The sequence below is a fragment of the Danaus plexippus genome, chromosome 8 (assembly GCF_018135715.1).
Source record: "Danaus plexippus chromosome 8, MEX_DaPlex, whole genome shotgun sequence".
Lineage (NCBI taxonomy): Eukaryota > Metazoa > Arthropoda > Insecta > Lepidoptera > Nymphalidae > Danaus > Danaus plexippus.
This window is the reverse complement of record NC_083542.1, coordinates 3,701,664-3,722,211: the sequence shown is the minus strand read 5'-3', so window position 1 is coordinate 3,722,211 and position 20,548 is coordinate 3,701,664. Positions and strand designations below refer to the sequence as shown.

Below are 20,548 nucleotides of genomic sequence, written 5' to 3'. Positions count from 1 at the left end.
ATGTAGAAAGTATTTTCGATGTTTTACTGCATGCTACTAAATTACTCTGATCTGGGAGAGTCATCTGGAACGCAATGCAAAGCAAATATTAGTATAAAAATATAATACGTATGTATATACGATACAAAAATAAATTGTTCGGAACTTCAATACATTAAAATAATGAATTTTTCAACATGACACACACGAATGACATGGCTCAAAGAACATTCGCGAATCCCTAATATAATTTTGGGATTCCAGTACCACTGTTCGACTACCCGGCAGTTTTATAATTTAATTCTGTATTAGTAAAAATTTTACAGGGGGTAATTTTTTTTAAACTTTTCTTATTATAGTTAAGTTGCTCAGAGTTTAAACTCTGGCATGGCTTAAGCCATTAATGTTAATGAAAATTAATACGTAAGATATAACACAGCTATAAATAAACATGCCTAATATTGGCTTACATCTGCAGGTATTAAAAGCAATATCGCAAAAATTACGAAAGCTGATAACTAATAGACAACATTTTAATCGAAAGGGTAAGAGAATAGCACAGCATAGATACCATAGTAAAAGATTTATTTCCATCGTTTTTTATCATAATTCGTCGAATACTAATCCAAGGAAATCTAATAAATATGTAATTTATATATTTGAAATTCAGAAGAACATCCCAAGCAGAGTTGGCATCTCTGCCATTACTTTTATAGATGTTGCGTAGAAGTGTGTGACTATAAGACTATCAGTCTCTATAAGTAATTGAAATTGCATATTAAATAAGGAGAAAGCGAGTTTATTTTAATAATATTTGTTCTTGATACCTGATTGTAGGGCTTATTTAACCTTTAATAGTTTAACAAAAATAAAATAAAACAAAATATTCGTTCCTCAATCCCATGCCATGAATTTTTTGAAGTCTCCGTGCCCTCATTTTTTGACTTCATCATCATTTCAGCCATGTGAAGTCCACTGCCGGACATAGGCCTCTCTCATCGACTTCCAAGCGCAGCGGTCGAAAGCGGCCTGCTTCCACCGTGAACCCGCGGCCTTGTTTAAGTCGTCCGTCCATCTCGTTGGTGGACGTCCAACGCTGCGCTTTCCGATCAGTGGCCTCCATACATTCGCGAACTTTTCGGCTCCAACGGCCATCACTTAACCATGCTATATGGCCTGCCCACTGCCACTTCAAAGAGCTAATCCGGTTAGCTATGTATGTCGGTGACTCTTGTTCTTCTAAGTATCTTCTCATTTCTGATTCGATCCCGTAGAGACACTCCCAGCACGGCTATCTCCATAGCTCTTTGAGCGACTCTGAGTCTGTTTATAAGGCCTTTAGTAAAGCCTATCGTTTTGGATCCATAGGTCATTACTTACAACACACACTGAGTAAATACCTTCGTCTTAAGACACTAAGGTATTTTGAATGAAAAAACGTTACGGAGCTTTCTAAACGCTGCCCATCCATGCTGGATTTTTGCGATTGATCTCTTTCTCGAAGTAGGACCTTCCTAACAGAACTGTCTGTCCCAGGTATACATACGCGTTAAGAACTTCAAGTATCGAGTTCTCAACCATAAAAGGGGTAGGTGCAACATGGATATTAGACATGAGTTTCGTCTTGTCCATGTTCATTTTAAGATCTACCTTTTGGGAACCTCAATTGAGGCCTTCGAGTTTCGTACTGAGTTCCTTCATCGACTTTGCCATGACTACTATATCGTCTGCAAACCGAATGGGTAATAACTCATCATCATCATCATCTGCATATCGGAGCCCACTCCTGAGCAAAGGCCTCTTCTCACAAGGAAAAGGTTAGAGCATTAATCACCACGCTTGCTCAAGACGGGTTGGTGATTTTATTCTTATAATTTGAATATAAGACCAGGTTTCTTATGTTCACTATGTTTTCCTTCACCGTCAATCAGTGGTGTCTAAAAACTCTTAGAAAGTACATATGACTCGGAAAAAATCACATTGGTACTTGCCAGGTTACGAACCCGCGCCCTCACGCATGAGAGGTGGGCCTTTAACCTCCAGACCACCACGACTTAAACTAAGAACCAGTAATGTATTCACCGTTAATATTGATCCAGTCCTTCCCACTGCAGAACATTGAAGGCGTCTTTCAAAGCGGCCGTAAGCAGTTTCGGAGATATGACGTCTCCCTATCTTATGGCTCTTTTTAAGGAAATCGCCTTCGAACCCTGTTTCTGAAGTCGGATTGAGTTAGTGGCGTTTTATACAAATACCTCAGAACTTCGATATACCAATAGTCAATATGGCATCGCTATACTTACCAATAGAAAAATCAACTTTTACAAATACAAAAATAATTGTTTAGTTTCTATTTCCTACTTTTAATATATCATTAGCATAGTAATAGTTTAATATGAATAGTAATTTATAAACAGTATAATTTTTTCATAAAATAAAAAAAAGTAGCCCATGTAACATAATTTATAAAAAGAATGGATAATTTCAACTTATTTCGGCTGCGAATATGGTGACAAGTTTTACGTCAGCACTTTATTTGCCTCAACCATTCCGACCTCTTCATTTCGGCATAGCAATTTACTTTGAAGTTCCTTTTGCTGAGTTGTGATATAGTATTGGAAACATAAATTAAGGATATTATATTGTATATGTTAAATAAAATATTGACTTCTAATCTTTAACCTGTTTAATTATATATTATCAGCTACTTTATTAATAACATATAAATAAAATTAATATTTTCGGATGTACTTGATAGTTTTTTTATTATTTTAAACTCTCTTACGTTTCGGTTACTTTGCTGCAACCCCGATCACGGGTAGACGAGATGAAAATGTCTGACATTTTGATAGCAATACATACAGTACATCCGGAAATATTAGTTTTATTTACATAAATACTCGTGAAAGTTTAAGATATTATTATTAATAATATGGGGTTTTCCAATAGGGACGCTTGAACTTTGACAGCTGATTGCGGCCATGTTGTTTGAGTGACAGCTGTCAAATGCAGTGTGTTATATTCATTCCGTCCTCCCAAACCACCATGGCAGGTTACAGTGTCGAGCAGCACGTGCAAATCATAAAATTGTTTTATGAAAATGGGTCTTCAGTTCGAGCAACGTTCCGCGCACTTCGCCCGTTTTACGGTCGCGATGATCGTCCTGCCGAGTCGACTATCCGTCGATTGGTGGACAAATTCGAGTCAACCGGGTCAGTTAACAATCAGCCGGTTCCCGTGCGTCAACGTAACGCGAGATCTGCCGAGAATATCGCCGCTGTGCGCGACAGTGTCCTCGAAAACCCGCGGCAGTCAATTCCGCGTCGCGCACAGGAACTCGGCCTTTCGCAGACGACAACTTGGCGAATTTTGCGTTGTGACTTGAGCCTGCACCCGTACAAGATCCAGCTGACCCAAGAGCTCAAGGTTAATGACCATAGACAGCGCCGTGTGTTCGCTGACTGGGCATTAGAGCAGTTGGAAGTTGACGCCGATTTTGGCAAAAAAATCATCTTCAGCGACGAGGCGCATTTTTGGATGAATGGCTATGTCAACAAGCAAAATTGCCGTATTTGGGACGAGACCAATCCACACGAGGTTCACCAAGTGGCAATGCACCCGCAGAAAGTGACTGTTTGGTGCGGATTTTGGGCCGGAGGCGTGATTGGTCCGTATTTTTTCGAAAACGATAATGGTGTGGCCGTCACCGTCAATGGTGAGCGATACCGGTCGATGATAACCAACCTCTTTTGGCCTGAAATCGAGAATATAGATCTGGACAACATGTGGTTTCAACAGGACGGCGCTACGTGCCACACAGCACACGCTACGATGGAAGTTCTGCACGAGCAATTTCTGGACATGGTCATCTCGCGCGGAGGCGACGTGAACTGGCCACCGAGATCGTGCGATTTGACCCCGCTGGACTTTTTCTTGTGGGGTTTTCTTAAGTCGCAGGTCTATGCCAACAAGCCGCAAACCACCGATGCCCTCAAAGTCAACATACGCCACGCCATCGATCAAATACAGCCCGATTTGTGCGCCAGAGTCATCGAAAATTGGACCTTTCGTGTGCGCGCCACCAACCGAAGCCGTGGCGGTCATTTGAATGATGTCATATTCCATACATAATGGGGTCGATAGACCTTCCAAATAAAAAATTTCGCAAATATCTTTCCTACATGTATTTTTTTTTGCATTTCAAAGATCAAGCGCCCTTAATGGAAAACCCTATATATCGTGTAAAAAATGTAATCTTGTCTATATTATCTAAGGTTCTTATGTTTTACATAGTCATAAACATACATTACACAAATAAAATTTAGGTATTGAACTCTAAAAATACTATTATTGATTTATTACACATAATTCTATATAAACAACGTGGAATATGAACTTAAAAGTGGTGTTTTAAATAGCAATCAATCGTTTCACTACTGTTAATATTCACCAATTACACTCATCGTTATCGACGCTTCATTAGGGATTAAAACTACAGATGGCGTTAAGTTGACAGAAAAGTCTAATGATTCTTATAATTTCTGTTTGTAGAGCCGAAACCTCTTAGCATTCAATGGATTCACCGTGCGGGTGACGGGTCCATCGCGTTGCAGGGAGAGGAGCTTCAACAGTGCCTGGGAGTTGCGACCCAGGTGTAAGTTTAGGGGCCCCTAACTAACGCACGTTAAACGCTCACCTCCACTGTCCAAGCTCCTCTCCATACCTAACCATTACCCATTTTATTTCTTTAAGATTTCCTACTTATATATATTTAAATGAGTGCTCTATAAAACTAGACTAATTTAATAAATACTATCAATAATGGACATAGCTTGAAAGTTTATGAATTTTCATCCTGATACTGCAGTATTTCATTAGTCCATTATGGGAATTATTCTAGAAACGTAGAATTTGATGAGTAGTTGTTTATTTATTTTGTTTTAAATAAAAGGTTAATCGGCATCTACCCACGATATTTTTCATGTGATTAAGAAACGGATTTAAAAAATATATAATATTTAAAATAAAACAATACCGAACTGTTATTAGTCTATTTTTTTTGTCAGATCATATACCGGTTTATTTATATTTATAGACCGATTTTAGTTTTGTTTATTGGATAACTTATAAAGTATTTTTTTAAAAACTGTAAAATACAAATTTCAGTCATTAATTACTGTATATTTAAAAAATGCTAACTTAATCTAAGCAGTAGACATAGCACGTTTTGACATCAATCTAATATGATGAACCCCATTACTTATTCCCTTAAATCCCGTTTCCATTCTATTTAGCTTTAATACCTTTAAGCTGGTGCTCGGTTATTCACACTACAAATTCATGCCCATGGAATGAAAAATCAAACGTTTTAAAAATGTCATTACTTATGTCTCCTTTCTTTAGTCTTGACTTTATAATTTTAAAATGAAAATGATAATGGGAAATAAATGGGAGGTAAGATATGAAATTACGAAATATAAAATAAATATAATTATTTAAATAAATGTACAAATATCAAAAACTAAACATTTATTTAATTAATGTATTAAAATTTATAAATATTGTGTAGCCCTTCAATTTGTGAGGATATAAAGCTCATATAGCCAGCTGATGCTTGCTGAACGGTCCCGCATACTGCCTTTCAGATTACTTCCACTCCAGACCGTGCTCTAATACAATATGGAATAAATGCACGAAATAGACATAGGAGATTTTTTGATCATGATTCATGGATTCATGATTGGTCGCCAGCATTGCTAAATTTTATCTCAATGCGTTCCAAATGACTCTCCCTGATCAGAGTAATTTAGTAAGATGGGATAAAGGTACTGAAAAAACTTGATATATCTGTTGGAAGGCAGTTGGAACTGCTAAGCATTTGCTGGTAAGGTCCTCCTGGATAGCGGTCAATACTCGCGTCGTCACGATAGGGTTCTGGAAATCATACGTGAAGCCGTTACTCTTTCGGTAGATAGAGCGCAAAAAGCTTTACTCCATCATTAAAACGGCCTCGCATTGGACTATAATGATGGATACATATGAGAAGCAATACTAAATCCCAGAGGATATTTGTGGGTCGGCCTCCAGGACAGACATATTTAAGTATACGCGAATTTTAAAGCGCGTTGTGATAATAGAGCTTACGGTTCCTTGGGAAACCGACATCCCCAAAGAGCATACCATCAAGGTTAATAAATATTACGAGCTCACTAAGGAATTCACTAGAAATAGGTTCATGGTGGATTTGTGCGCGGTAGAAGTGGAAGCGAGGGGTATAATGGCTAAATCTCTCTACAACCTACTAATAGACTTGGACCTATCCCGAACTAACATCAATTCATTCTTAGAACGTGCGTCGAAGGCAGCCTTAGTTGGTTCATTTCAAACTTGGTTAGATAGAGAGAGGAGCTTGGATGGTGGAGGTGAGCGTTTACCACGCGTTAGATAGGGGACCATTAAACCTACACCTGGGTCGCAAGTACTAGGCACTGTTGAAGCTCCTCTCGTTGTAATGCGATGGACCCGGCACCCGTGTGGTGAATCCATTGAATGGTAAGAGGTCTGGCCTCTCTAATTGTAAAACCATCTTATTTCTTTTATGTTAATTTACTACATTTATAATGTTTTATCTTGTAGTAAAGTGTCTGTCTTAAAGATTATTTATCAACACAGGCCTGAGTTATATAATTATTTGAAATAATATTGGAATTATAATTGTAGCTACTGTGATATAATTCCATCAATGTTGTTTTAATCTTATGTCAAAGTAATTTACTACTCTCAAATTAATGTTTACTATTGTAAAAAAAATATGATATAAAACAAATGGCAAAGTTGATATATATTTTATTTCATGTTTTTTATTAGTCACGTTTGTAAGACGAAAAAATCTAAATTTAAAATTATATAAACAGATATAAAGAGGTGTTTAAAATTAGTCCATCTTATCCATATTTTTAACTTTTATAAATAAATACTTATTTCTTGACTAAAAAAGTATGTTGCTAGAATTGTAATTGTACGTTGCTGAAAAAAAAATTATTAAAATTTGGAAATAATATTTTAACCAAACTCTGTTCAAACTAGTCTAATGTATATGATTATAATATTTCCACAAAGTCTACAATTATAGTGCCACAAATAACATCCCGATTCATTTAAAAATTGAATAGAATGACAGAGGGATACTGAGAAAATTTTGCACAATGAACGTTGTCCAACGCTTTGAACCATTGGGTGAGTGTATATTATTAGAGAGAGAGAAATAAAGAAGAAAGTCTTAAATCTAAAAACAAATTTCGAGGATAAATAATTCGTTCATTTATTTATAATAAAAATATTTAAACAGCTTTAAATATTTATATTTTTAAACGCAGGATATACTTCTCATGTCACCAGTGATATGCGAAAATGAATTAAATAATGAAAGGTATGTATGTGTTGATGTACGTATCAAAGTATTATAAAACAAGTAAAGTGAAAGAGCCTTATAGACCCACATTAAATCTTTTATTTCAAGTTCGGTTGATAGCAGCAAAATAGGAACGGAAATATTAACAAAATTAATTAAATGTGTTCAATTCTTTGTAGCATTAATATTAAGAAAAAATATTTATTTATCCGAATTTTAGCCAGGCTATTTTTGCCTAATCTTCTACAAAAAAAAAAAATGTAGATGATAATAACAGATAAGACAAAACATTAATTTAATTATCATTTGTTATTACTATCTGTGATCACATAATAATAAATACAAGCTAAGAAATCATAACAATTCCAACAAAATCCCACAGAATTCTAAAAAGAAATACGAAATGAAAGAGATATTAATAGGTAATTTTAGTCCCGATGATGATTTAAAGCAAAAGTGGCTTTTTAAAATCCTTTTTAAATCCGACCATACTATACTATACAGAGCAACTAACTAAAATAAAATAACTAACTACAGTCGTCTAGTAACTAATATTATTAATTTCAGATTGAAGGGGTGCGGCTGGTAGAAGTTTTAAATCAATATAATGCTTGGACTTTAAGGAATAGCAAAAAAGAAAAAAAAAACATGTCTATCTGTATTAAAATATAAGCTTCAATACAGAATGAATTTTATTTACATTAAGAATAAATTTTTTATTATTATTTTAAGATGAACTCAATTTAAGGCATTAATTTATAATAACTCATATAAATAATCGGCCTCCAAAGTTTAAAAATAAAATATAAATATTAGATGGCATTGAATTGGATTGTACAATAGTTAATCCCAATAAATATTGGAACTACTCAAGTATTATAAACTGCAATTATAATATATCCATTATTTATTTAAAAAAAAAGTATATTTAAAGTAGATATCCAATACTATAAGTGAACTATTTCTGTTTTTATGTTAAAATATTTCTTTCATAATAGACTTTTAAGTCAAACAATCAAGTTCTTAGGTATTCCATAACCAGTATCTAGAGTTTCAACTCTTTGCATTTCATGTAACATGCGATTTGTTTTTCATAATTCTTAACTTTTCTGAGAAATGGCGTCAAATTTTATCAATCAACTAAAAACTATTCTAATGTTGTACATGTTTATCTCTGGACATCATTTTGTAACTAAACTGTCACAAAGCGATATTTAATATTCTATCATAACAATTTGATCGCAAGAGATTGCTATGTAATTCTGACCATTAAATTTATTTATCTTCTATATACATGGTCTTACACTAAATATATATATGTATATAATTGATTTTTATATATGTGTAAAATAGCTACTTGTTTAAAACTGCCTCCCATTTGATAACTGTCGTAAGCCATCAGTTGTCCTCATTTCTTTTCAATTTCACGGTGTTTTAATATCTCTTCTTTTGTTCGTGTACAAGATTTGGTTTGTTTTTTACTATAAAGATACTAGAGTTATAATAACTGAATATCAATTTTAAGTACAATTCACTCAAAGGCACCTCAAGGTAGGCATACGATTGGATTATTTATTTGTTCAAATATTGAATATGTAGAATACTTTAATATTTTAAAGATTCACATTGGTATTTATATAAAATTAACATAACTGTTTCGTAAGTAAGTAAACTTGTAACTTGTTAAGGTGAAATTGTCATAAAAGGATAGCTATTTTTTAATTTATAATAATGAAAAAGATTTCATTATTTCCAATGATTGTAAAAAATACAATTCTTTTTCTAAATAAGTATGCATAAAGTAAGTAACAACAATATATGTATTTGATGAGTTTTAGAACACTCTTCAATCTCACTCCGTTACCCAGAAAAGCAGCTGAATAACCTTTTTCTGTGTGAAATCATTTTAATATAACTGACTATAACTCCAATGACATCCCAAACCTATAAAAACTCAATGAATTCATATTCATATTCATATTCCTGTTGAGTTACAGTTAGTTTAATGAGGCGTGATCTATAGATATTTGACGATATTTGTAATTATGAAAAATATGTCAACTCATTAAAAGGAAATATTTAGTAAAATGATATAAAGGAAACGTTTAATACCATAACTTTTTATATTTTACTGCACTATTTAAAAAAAAGTACCTAGTAGTAAATTAATATGCCGTAAGTTTGTAAGAATTTTGGTGTGTTATAAGCATGTTATGACGAATAAACAACCGGTCAAGGTTAGCGTACTGTTTTTGGTTTTAAAAATATAAGCAAAGACGTAGACAATACAGTAGAGTGTATTAAACAGTACATGTAACAATAGCAACACAAGTTCTTCTGCCGGGGGTTACGAATTAAATAATATAAGAGAAGCAAAATGAATATATTCAAAAACTATTTGATCAATTGTTGAATAATCATGAGCTATAAAGAATATATCATCTTGAGGTCTAAACTATACGGTCACATAACCTCCAACTTCAACCATTATTTCAAGAAAGGGTGCCAGCTTACAAGTTTATAGAAGTCTCAGAGTTTGGTAAAGGATTCGAGCAGAGGTAATCCATTGAAATCTTAGGTTTTTGGGAGATTTGTGGGATTATGTTTGTGCTTATATTCAATTAATTTTTAGAGTAATGAAAATTATTATTTGCACTACCCAAATATTATAAATAAGTCACACGTAAATATAATATATACATAAAAATTAATAGTGCAAATAAAAAAACATAAAAATCAAATTGCTTTCAAAATATCCATAAGTATTCAAGACATTGATGATAATATTCATATAATGATTTCATTTTAGTAGCTAAATGCGTTTAGTTTCGATTTTTCTATCTTAGCTAGAAGTTTGATTACTAGTCTTTGATATTAAAGGTTTCATCGAGGAACTTTTGGCCAATCACAGTGTTAAACAGGCTTGATTTAATATAGCTTTAAATTACTGTTCGATAACTATAAAATTATCTTTTTTGTACCATTTACTTGTTAAGGATCTAAGCATTCATAATATATTTATTTTCATCTCCTACCTAAGAACTATAATATCAACGTTATTTCAATCACTCACCAGAGGGTGTCGTATTGCCTGCGATTTATATGAGAAGAAGGCAGAAACTTTTAGTATGAGTTGACGATGTACATTTTTGTATAATGGTAGTATATAAAAACTTAATTTATCAAACACAATGCACGCTTTATATAATTAGTTAATAATGTATTAAAATAAGCTCAAGCTTTACTCATTGAGTGTTGGCTTTCAATGTAAGCAGCAAAAATTAACTTTTTGTTCAAGCTACTTGCTCTATAAATCTTTTTATCCCAGAAACATATATGAGCACAGAATGTTAAAATAAAATACTAATTATGCAGCTCTCAATTTTTTTTTAATTTAAAGGTTTTTTTTTAAAGCTTTTTTAATGTAGAAATATTTTTAAAATAATTTAAAATAAATTCTTTTACAAATTATAAAACTACATATAAGAATCTCTCTTCTTGGTTCTATGTCCCCTAGATGGGGCAGAGGGCGTCCACAGTACGCAGCCATCTCGTTCGGTCTTGAGCTTCCCCTTTCATGTCGCTCCAAATCTTGCCGATGTTTTTGACCTCTGCAATGATCGCCACGTTTCCGCTTTCCTTCAGGGGTCCAGTCTAGGGCCTGTCTCAGTATGTGTTTCGGATCCCTTCGAAGCGTGTGGCCAATCCACTTCCACTTGCGACATTTGATTTGCAAGTCAATCGGTATCTCACCGCAGCGTTCCCACAGATTAACGTTGAAGATTTTCTCGGACCAGTAAATATCGAGAATACGGCGAAGACACCAATTGCCGAAGACCTGAGGCCGATGCGAGATGTCCTTAGTAACCATCCAAGTCTCACATCCGTATAACAGCACGGTTTTGACGTTGGATCGGAATATTTAGAGTTTAACTCTCCTGGTCAGTTTCCGCGACTGCCATACAGGACGGAGTTGCGCGAAGGCTGCTCTTGATTTGGCGATTCTCGAAGCGATGTCCTCTTCGGTCCCTCCACTCTCCGACACCAGGCTTCCTAGGTAGGTGTAGTAGTGAACTTTTTCTACAGCCTCTGTGCCAACGAGCAACGCCAGAGAGGTTGTTGCTCCGCACCTCATCTCCTAGGTCTTTCGCGTGTTTATTTTTAGCCCCATCTCTATTGCTTCTCGTCGTAGGTCGTCCAGTTTGGCTTGTATGTCGGCGTGTGTATGGCTCAGCAGGCATAGGTCATCGGCATAAACCAGACCTTCCAAAGTGCTGGACAGTCGGACGGATAAGAATAATTAAAAAAAAATACTTAAGATAATCTTCTTATTATTATGATACGAGTAAGTTGTAATTATGACAACAATATAATTTATAATTTTTGAGACGACTGTAATCACTGTGAATTAAGTTTAGTTTTGATTTAAATGAGTATCGCGGTGACATATATATCACTAGAGAAGATAAGGTTATTATACTTTTATATTAATCACTATTCAACACACCACTCCTGTGGTTGGTTGGTAAATAAAGTATGCTTCTAAAACCTGGAATTATATTTTTAACTAATAATTTGGTAACATCAGATTCATATGGTCAATTATATCAATACACGATTTTATAACGTTTATATCTAAATCACATTAAATTATAAAATGAGACCTTTTTGGTTCGTTCTGAATGTGCCTAATGTATTAGATATCGTCCACAATTTAGCCTTTAGGGATTTGTAAAGGAGCTTATAGTCACTAAATATCTAAATCTGCTTAGCAGTATGTGTTCAGATCGGGGCCTTTATGGACTAATCATATCTGTTCTGTTTAAATTAATTTTGTCAAATCAAAGGCTTTACCTTAACAGCTTGTTTAGCTCAGACATCTAACTCCTTGATTCCCTTGAGTCCAACTTCCTATATGTTAGAGATCAATATACAGCTGCTCCATAACATGAATAGGATTAATTTGCACGAATCCAATAACGACATGCATATATTGCTTTTAAATGATTTCTAATCTATGGGAAAGTTTTGTAGTAATTACCATATAAAAATATTGAATAGTCACTTTGTCTGTCAATTAGAGATTAATACACTTAAATTAATTAATTAATATATATATTTTAGCTTCAATAACTGCAACATATTGCTCCTGACAAAACAGTAACTTTAATATATTTGAAAAGTCTGATATCTTAAGACTAAATTATACGAGTATATTAAATTTATATTGCAAAATTCGTCTAACTATTATGTTGTCTTACAACTTGTTTGCTTTGTTTAAATTTAATACTGTGAAAATTAAATAAAATGTTTATAAAGTAAACTTTTCACCCTTTAGTTATTCAGGTAAGGCATTTAATCGCCACTATAAATTTTACTAATTTTAAAAGAAAAGTAACCAAAACGTCGGGAGTATGTAGTTTTTTAAAATAATAAAATACGTGTAGTATAATCTGAAAAATATTCGTTTTATTTACACAACCATTTTAATTCGATAAATAGAGGCAGCAATCATCGAAAATGCTTTCATGTAACATCGATCAGTAAACATGAACTTAATAAAACTATTCGTTTGTAATTTTAAATTAATAATAAATGAATTTGTAAACAGTAGGTGGTAGAGCCTAGCTGTGGTCAAGTTACTGCAGCTCGAACATGCGCTGGCTCGACCGGAGAAGTAGAGGGTACTTCCCCGGTCCATATGGATCTCTCACAGAAGATTGGCGTGAAATAGCCCTTAGTCACTGCGTTTCGTCCGATGAGTGAGAGAACCAGTTGCTCTTTCCCTGTTCCCATCCTTTCCTACCGTGTCCTTATTCCCACCCCTCCCTCTTCCGCAATAACCAAGTTTGGCAACGCGTCCACAACATAAGACTTGTTGTGAAAGTCTATGGGCGACGGTGACTACTGCCCATTATGTAGGCCGTCTGTCCGTTTGCCACCACTCTCATAAAAAAGAAACCGATTTCGTCCGATGAGTAAGATAGCCGGTTGTCCTTTCCCTTTTCCCACCTTTTCCACGCTTCTCTGTTGCCTCCCTTTCCCACTTCTTCCTCTCTCTCTTTCCTAATCAAGGGTGGCAACACATCCGCAAAACTGGGTTGTGGATGTCCATGAGCGACGGTACTACCTTCATCAGGTAGACCGTCTGCTCAGTTGCCCCCTTTATCGTAAATGAATATATATATATATATATATATCGAATCTTCATCCCAATAACGACCCTGGTATTATTTATTTTGTATTAATATAGTCTAGCCAATATAAATTATTCTAGATTTTTTTTTGCCTCGAATATATATATATATATATATATGATACCATTTTCAGTAGAAATCTTTTAATCACTTTCTCGACCACTGTCCTATAGATTTTCTTTTTCTTTTCTTTTTAGAAAAAAAAATATATGTCGCGCCGACAGCCTTCTCGTATCGAAAATATTCCTTTTTGTGTATTCGTTCATTATAATTGTTTTCAAATTACCCACTTCACCGATGTTAATAACTTTATTAATACATCAGGTGATTAGTTTTTTCCAAGTACCCACAATTGTAATATAGAATTTACCATATAAAAGTCAAAGCATAATCGTACTGAATTCATTCTACATTGGTCGCTCTTAGGAGCCACAGTGGTAGAATCTCCGCTATACAATTCTTGACATTCAATGTAAGAATTTGTTAGCAATAAACAAGTATCATTTTGAGCAAAGACTATCTTTGCTTCAAAATGGAAGCCTGTCCATCGTCATCGGTACTTAACGCCCAGACTCGAAAGCCTTTTAAAGGACTAGGGTCTTGGCCAAGGTTCCACGAGGATCCCCGTGCTCTCACATATATAATGAAAATATATTTCTGATTCATAATTTGATCTGCGATTACAGAGACTTACCGTTATTACATTATTTTAATTACACAATTCAACTTTAATAATAAACAGTTTCTCTTAGTTTTAACTAAATAATTCAATCTAGGAGTTAACCATTATGAGGCGTAAAATAGAATTGCATCGTCTGTAAAATTAAGTAAGGCTAGCCGATTGTCAACAAACCGGTTATAATACTTGTATTACACAAACATAAACAACACTTACTAACAAACTAAACAAACAAAAGGTATACAGGAACTTTATGTGTATTTAAAGCCAAACCGCAGAATAATAATTGATATTTATCATTAATTTAAAAATATTAACCCTTATTTTAATTCAACCATAAGGGTAATAAAAAGTATTTCTGTAAAATAAATTAATAATCTGTTCGAACAAATATATATTTATATTTCTAATTATTTTTAGTTTACAATTCATTATTACAAGTATATAATCGTAATATACTTTTTTAAATCCCATCATTAGCATAATGGGATTTGGATGTACATACATCAACATTGCCTAGGGATATTTCATTTTAACCTTACTATATGAAATTCTATAAATATTTTGATAAAACAATTACATATGAAATGGAAGTTTATATTATGGTTTATACTTGCAATACATCAAAAGAGATGCATCAAAGATTTTTAATTTATTTTTTTGTGATTTTATTTTAGGGTGTAATTTTTTATTACATAATGGATTTTATGTAGGAAATAATGAAAATTAAAGTCATAAAACAACAAAAAAAGGCATTTAATTAAAGGTTATAATCAGTATTTCCTCCTGCAATATTAAGTAGAGTTCGCCATCGGTTATTCATGCTCAAAAGTTATTAAGTCATTAAGTTATCCAAATCGAGCTGTGGTAATCTCAGGTTCTTTTCAAGTGCACGAAAAGTTGTTTTTCTGTTATCAAATTTGGAGAAAAATTTACCATTGCTCTTCGTTGTAGCATGTCCCATGCGTTTTCAATGGGATTCATGTCGGGGGACTGAGCAGGCCAGTCTATAACCCTGATTTCATGTTCCCTAAGCACAGCTGATACCATTTCAGAGGTATAGGCACGGGCATTATCGTGCATGAGTTGGATCTCCCGACCCATTTGTACCCTGTGTGGGATAATGACAGGTTCCACTACCTCATTGCGTTATTTCAGTGCATTCATGTTCCCTCTTATCCAAATGAGATCGGTTCGCATATCGATACGAATACCAGCCCATACCATAATAGTGCCGCCTTGATATGAATGGACTTCTTTTGGATTCTGGAGACGGCTTCGTCTACCAGAAACTCGCCAAACCCTTAATCTTCGTAAATCCGGATGAATTCCAAACCGAGACTCATCAGAAAAAAGCACCATGGACCATTGCTCGTCACTCCATGCGAAATGTTCTCGAGCCCACAACAGTCTCCGTCCGCGATTGCCACTCCGCAAAGCTGAAACCCGAAGTGGTCTGCAAGAATGAAGACCAGCTGTATGTAATCTTCTTCTTACAATTTGGTCACTAACCAACAATTGGTGATCAGATTGTAGCCTTTGAACCATTTGCATAGCTGTAATATTGGGTTGTCTCCTAGCGATATTTTGAAGAAAACGGTTCTGTCTAGGAGTGGTGATGCGATATCTGACTGAATGCCGTTCAGCGACATCACCTGTAGCACGATATAGTGATCATAACCGGGAGATTACATTTTGGCCGGTCTAAAGAGTTTCAGCAACCACGCTTTGTATAGCGTCCGCTTCCAATATGCCTACAGCTCTAATCTACTCTTCCCTTGTCAAATGTCGACGTAACATAACACACGTTAAAATTAGGAAAATTGCAGAAAAGAAGAAAATGTGTAATCACTTTTAATTTTTCAGAACTTCACTGTTTTATTGTAACATTAACTAACTTTTCGACGGCCAAAATGAGTTTTTTATTTTTATTTTTTTGAATTTGGAAAGAAGTTATGGAGAACAAAATATTTTATATACAAATTTTGTTTACACTGTAAATAGTTTTTAAGATAAGAAGTCTTTCATGTTAATACATTTCCATATTATTAGTTTTTATAAAGATTTTTACCACGATAAAAATTTACTGTTCGATTTCGTCATGCTTTCCAAACACAAATTGTAATGGTTAAAAATATTATTCCCCATGTGAATCACAATAATTTAGTTATACCGAATAAATTATTTTCCTTTGAAAATAGGATAGTTTTGTTATTTGGTGCCATGAACTGACAAACTTACAAGTCAAAAGTCTAACAACAAAAATTCAGACAAAAATAAAAACAACAAAAGTAACAGACTCATTAATTTTATTGTTTGTAGATATTTTCCACTATTAGTAAACATAAAACCTTCGGAAAATGTGGCTTTTGTATAAGACTTAGTTGATGTTTATTTCAAATGTTATATATTTTCGTGAGTTTATAATTTACCTATTGCAAATATTTTCCTTTGGCGAAAAAGTATTAATTTTCAAAGAAATTAAAATATCCAAATCTAACAAAAAACATTTCCTACTTACGTCATTACAAGTGATCGATCGGCGTTAAATCCACACCATTGTCACCAAGAGCCTACATGAACTATTCTCGTTTGTGTACTGCATATAATGTTTACTTTTTTGGTGAACAAATAGCGTTATTTCACGTCATCGTCACCGTAGGCGCCCTAGGAACAATAAATAGCGCCGTATAAATATACATTGATATTAATACGTTCGTATAAATTAGAATATAGATTAGAATTGAATAAATTAGATTCCACTGTACAGTTGAGCTATTAAATTTATGTTTTATTATTGTGTTTTTCCCGTAAATCACGAAGTTTTGTGATCAAGGATTAAACTTGAAATTAATCTCTAATATTTTTCGTACAAAAATGTTTGTAACATAATTAAATTAAAATACCACCCGTAATTAATTTTATTATTTTAACTTAATTGAAAGTTGGACTTAAAGTGTTTCATAAAAGATTATTCTCGGTTCAATTCATCTCGTAGCTCGTACGTACCATTTTTCCTTTACTAGGTTCAACCATTTTTTAGGTTTTATGTGGATTATTTATGGACGAACTAGCATTCATTTCATCTGACCTAAAAGAAACCGTTTGAATTTATTTTCAGGAAAGCGTTTTTGTCAACTCATTCGTGTTTACTGTTTTCTTCAAATAAGAGTTAATGTTCAAATTTCACCACTTATTTGTTCCTTTGAAAGGATTTTTAGTTAAAATTCTTCAACTATTATAACATTATACTAATTATATTTATAAACTTATATAAATAAATCAATTTTTTGTATTACTAAGAAATTAACCTGTATTTCCACGTGGTTGAAAAAGATCATCACTTCGAATCCTAAAAGAGGTAAGGTGAGTTTATTATATATAATTATGATACGAATTAAAAAAATATTCACGAATTTAATTTTACAAAATTTTACCATTTACTTTATTTTATTAAAGAAACGATCAAGATCTTCTAATTGAAAGTAAAAATGTATTTCGATCTATTTAATTCCAAAATTTAAAATAGTTATGAAGTGTAATAAAAATTTTGAAAAAGGAATCCACAACTGGAATCTGTTTATCTTTATCTAATAAATAGTTTATTTTAATAGAATAACAAAAATCTTGGAATTCAGAACTGATAATTTTATCTTCGCTGGCAGAAGATAGCGGTTAGACGTGTATCATAAGATATCGACAATATTTATTTAAGACACATTTGTGAAAAATATACGAAATAATGTTTCTTAAAAAACCTATCAAATTCTACCACATTAAAACCCTACTATCGTATCAAAGTTATGAAATGCTAAAATTAAATTATTAAAATATTTGTCGTAAAATAATACAGCTGTGACATAAAAAATAAAAAACTAAAATAAAAGTAGGACTCTCTCAAATTCACTATGCTTCGAATAGTTGTTTTGGTTTTAATATAATTAAACAAACAATAAAATAAGTAAACAGGACATGAAAGATGTCGGAGAGATGATAAAAGACTCTTTTACAATTAAAGAGATAATTGAACGTTAATGCCCTTTTGACGCCACAATCGTATAGAGAGTGACCGCTGACCTTAATCTCATGCATGTGAATAGCTGACATATCATGGGAACGTTGCCCTTTTTTTAGAGGATTTTAGACCACTCTTGAGATTCTGTTATATGACGCTTAGGATTCAGAATTTGGGTCTAAAAGTGGGTAAGCGTAACCACTCATACTTGGATAGATATAAAAATATCGATTATAATTTTAGGTTTCTTAAATATAATTGAGCATAAAAATATATTTTACACAACATTATGTTGTGTAGGCCTACACATAAAATATTAGTAAATTACTTAATATTAATATCTGTTAGAGAAAAGATCCTTATTTATTATATACATTGTTTATTATCTTATCTTCCCGTAACAACAAAATATAATTAAAACATTTAAGAAGTGAGAACTTGAAATGACCATAAAAACAATCTTATCTTAGGAAAGTAATTCATAATTGTGGACGTACATGAATGTAAATTGTTGTTATTATCATTTGACCTGCATATTATTGAATGTTACTGCAAAAGCATTGTTAATATTAGTACTTAATTACATATATATATATATATAGGTATACGTTATTAAAAATGATTTTATACGTTAGAATCCTTGCGATTGCAACGCTAGTACCTTTAAAATTAAAAATAATGTATATCAACTCAAAAAGAACTCAAAAACATCTAGATGTTTAATTTATAAAAAGTAAGGTAGCTTATGAAGGCTAATATGCTCGAATAACAGGTGGTTAAAATAAAACGATTTTTAGGTGTTACTAATAAAAATGCGTTCATGATACCTTTAATGGCTCTACTTTTTACAAATACATATATCGAGAGTTTATTAAAGAATCTAAATTGGTATTTTTAATCAATGTTATCTTATTCATAGTTTATTTACACTGACATTCTTGAAATCAAAAGCCAAATTTCAAAGTTCAAAATACTTTAAGGTATATAGTTTTGGAAATGCTTTTATAATCAAAACATCTTTTGAAAGGATACACGTCTGGAAAATTACGATTTTAAAGATAATAAAATATTTACCTTGAATAATAATAACATTTGTTTATTATTATTTTGCTTAATTTAGATAGTTATTTTTATTTTCGTTTTTGTATATCACAATCCTATCTCTATTGTACTTGGGCCTACAAAATGTAAAAAAAATATAGATTGAATTTCTATTATTAAAAGTTTTTTTTTTAACTACAAATTTTATAAAGAATGTTTAATAATATGTAGGGCATCTCTTGTTATAAATAAAGTTCTCTAGTTATACAGTATAGACATAAAGTAGGGGTAAAAAAGTGAATTTTAGATTTCCATCGTGAGTCTTTGTATGGAAGATCTATGGTATAAAACAACGGTTTAAAAAATATTTTTGATAAAATAGAGCCTCCTGTTATTCTAATGTCTAAGATATATTATTGTACAGTTTTATTAAAATCCTATCAGTAGTTTCTGTGCAACAGACCAACAAACATTCATACAGTCATACAACCGTATTAACTGTCTCATTTATAATATTAGTTCAATTAATACTCTTAAATCTGTGTCTTTCCGTTCAAATTTTCATATTTATAACTTATAAATATTAGAAAGAATGAAAAAACATTCTTAGAGTATAAAAGTCTAAAATTCGCTTGGCTCTTTTAGCGTCAAAGGCTTCGTTCTAGTTCCTGAACTTTTTAATAACTCCTTGCGAAAATTCTTATAATATTAAAATGAATAATTTAAGGATGCAAAAATAAAAAAACTTAATAAATTAGCTTCACAGTAGTCTGAATCTTCAATGCATAATTTAAACCATTACTAATACTTTATAATTTTTCAAGACATCTCCAAGCCTCGGTAGCGCAGTAGGTAGCGCGTAAGTCTCATAATCTTAAGGTCGTGAGTTCGATCCTCACCCGGGGCACGTATTTTGCACATATGAAGAAAATACTAAATTACACAGACGATACTCATATTGTGTTATTCCTAATCTTTTTTTTAATAAAAGTCTTTGCTATCTCACCTATACATATTAGGGCAATATTATACATACTCGTCCTTCATACATAATCTCATTCAGTTTGGTTATTTCTTCGTATTAAAATACAATTGTGGAGTACATACTGTTAAAAATTCATTGAAGAAATTATATTTCTTATGCCATTAAATTTCGTATGGTAGTGTAAGGTGGTAGAGCCTAGCCATGGTTAATTTACTGCAGCTTAAACGTGTGCTAACTCGAC

At 32.7% G+C, this 20,548-nt stretch overlaps 1 non-coding gene and 1 pseudogene across 1 annotated transcript; one reads left to right on the top strand and one right to left on the bottom strand.

Annotated features, from left to right (window-relative positions):
• Window positions 1-936: 936 nt before the first annotated feature.
• Window positions 937-11,525, bottom strand: LOC133318854 (uncharacterized; annotated as a pseudogene).
• Window positions 11,526-20,156: 8,631 nt separating this feature from the next.
• Trnam-cau (transfer RNA methionine (anticodon CAU)) lies at window positions 20,157-20,229 on the top strand. The gene has a single exon. It is a non-coding gene; the product is annotated as a tRNA-Met (tRNA).
• Window positions 20,230-20,548: the final 319 nt, after the last annotated feature.